Here is a 2,431-nt window from a genome sequence, read left to right on the forward strand (position 1 = left end):
ATATATATATATATATATATATATACATATGTATATTTATGTGTGTGCGTGTGTGTGCATGTGTGTGCGTGCGTGCGTGTGTGTGTGTGCATGTGCGTGTGAAAGTGTGAAAGTGTGAAATATAAATTTATCGATGAGTGCATGTACCATGTACTTGTATCAAATATCTATATATAACAGCATATGTATGCAGCTTTAAACGGATATAAATAATGTATTTATATTTCCACGTATGTAAACACTTATTTCGTTTCCTTATATTTACATTGCTGTTTCCTTCGCATTAAAGGAAGTACCGACCCTTAATGTACTGTAACAATGTTTTTCTTTTTCCTATTTTCTTTTATTCTTATGTTTCTCTGTATCCAAATTTGTCCTTGTAGCTGTACTTAGGATGGTAGCTTATATGTGTAATTCACCGCAGCAAGTCGAAACTAAAGCTGTCATTTCTTTCAAATATCTTACAAATCCGTTGTTCTACAAGAATATTAAATTAATAAGGCTTAAAGGAATTTTTCAGTTCAATATTAAGTACCTTGGGTATAGGTTATGGTTAGGAAGTTCCAGTACCGATCATAAGGTTCATAAGGTATAAAATGTAATCAGTTGCCATCCCTGTCGAGGGATCAGCTTGCTAAGATTCTCCAGTTCTCTCAGTGCTGAGCTGCATACATACAATTACTAAGGTTCACTTTTCTAGTACATTCGTTGCCATCCTCAGCCCACAAACGCCTTCGACGTCCTCTTCTTCTATTACTCTCAACACTTTCTGTCAGAATGGTCTTGCGGAGTGACTCTTGATGCTTTGTATGTTCGAAGTATGATAGCTTTGTAGACTCGATTCTCGACAATAGGTGTATTTGGACTTTCAGCTTTTCTAGTTCTGCAGTTTCTATTACCCTGTCTCTCCAGTTTATCTTGTCCAATCTGAAAAATACCTGTGTCTCAAATACTTCAGTCTTTCCCACCATAAATGTATACATTGTCCACGTTATGTCAATCAACTGTAGAGGATAACTAGCCTCAATTTTGGGTGCAGTGTTATGTGTTATGAGGCGAAGATCTTTTACATTCTTAAAATGTTGATTCACTCTTTTTTTTTTTATTCTTTGAGTAAATATTTCACAATGACCTTCCTCATTTATTATTTGTCCTAAATCCTTGAAGCTTTTATTTGTTCAATTACACACACACACACACACACACACACACACACACACACACACACACACACACACACACACATATATATATATATATGTATATATATATTAGGTTGTCATTTAAAAACTCAATTATGTATACTCTTGTATTTAATCTTGGCTCCTTTTTTTTTCCAAACAATATTGGTGTACAAAATTCGTACCCACCGACCTTATGAAAATGATAACCAAGCAATGTTGAGTGATTTTCTTGTATAAGTACAAACTAGATCACTCTGCCGTAGAAACTCTACAGAATATCAAGCAGGCCTTTGGTAATAGTTTTGTTGACATCAGAACTGTTCAGAGATAGTTCCAAAGATATCATGCAGGAGATGATAGTCTTGAAAATGAACCAAGTGGGAGGTCAAAATCAGTTACTCAGCATGATGGATTAAATGCTTTGGTTAAACAAAATCCGAAAACTTTCATCAGAACTCCAGACATCTCGCACAACTGTTTCGCGACACCTGAAAAAAATTATAAAAGTCACGAAAATGGATAGGTTTGTTCCACATCAACTGAACGAGATTCAAAAAAACAGGCACCTCGAAATGTGCTCCTTATTGCTTTCTCGACTGGAAAAAGAACGATTTTTGCAACGAATCATTACTTGTGATGAGAAATGGATAGTTTTTGACATCAGGAGAAAAGAATAGTGATTAGATGCAGGAGAGTCACCTAAACACTACTCAAAACCACCATTGCACCCCTCAAAAGGTGATGGTCACTGTATGGTGATCTGCGAAGGTTGTTATTCACTATTCATTTTTGCAACAAGGTAAAACGGTAACAGCAACATCGTATTGACAGGAAATTGATTGTATGCACGAGAATTTGAAAAAGAAGCAACCCAGACTAATGAACAGAGATGGCCCAATTTTGCTCCACGACAATGCACGTCCTCACACTTCTCCAGATACGGTCCAAAAGTCGCAAAGCCTGAATTATGAGATTTTACAACATCCTCCCTATTCCCGTGATATCTCTCCTACTGATTATTACTTATTTAAGCATACTTTTTCTACTTTTTCTTCTTTGTTCTTTCTTCTACGCATCGCTCTCACTTCTTACTACAAATCTCCTCTTATAGATGTGATAATTTATTCTTCTACTATTACCATCTCCGATGAAGGGATACATTGGATTTTCCCTGAAACAGCTGTATGACTTTATACATAAAATATAATTCTAACTTTGCCATTGGTCTCTTTATCTTTTTCTTTCTT

The 2,431-nt window shown here is 35.6% G+C and overlaps 1 long non-coding RNA gene across 1 annotated transcript in view; it reads left to right on the forward strand.

Annotated features, from left to right (window-relative positions):
- The window catches only part of LOC128247581 (uncharacterized), a 55,630-nt gene that overhangs the window by 19,067 nt on the left and 34,132 nt on the right, over positions 1 to 2,431 (forward strand). The gene's annotated exons all lie outside the window — the stretch shown is intronic.

Source organism: Octopus bimaculoides, chromosome 4 (assembly GCF_001194135.2).
Source record: "Octopus bimaculoides isolate UCB-OBI-ISO-001 chromosome 4, ASM119413v2, whole genome shotgun sequence".
Classification (NCBI taxonomy): Eukaryota; Metazoa; Mollusca; class Cephalopoda; order Octopoda; family Octopodidae; genus Octopus; species Octopus bimaculoides.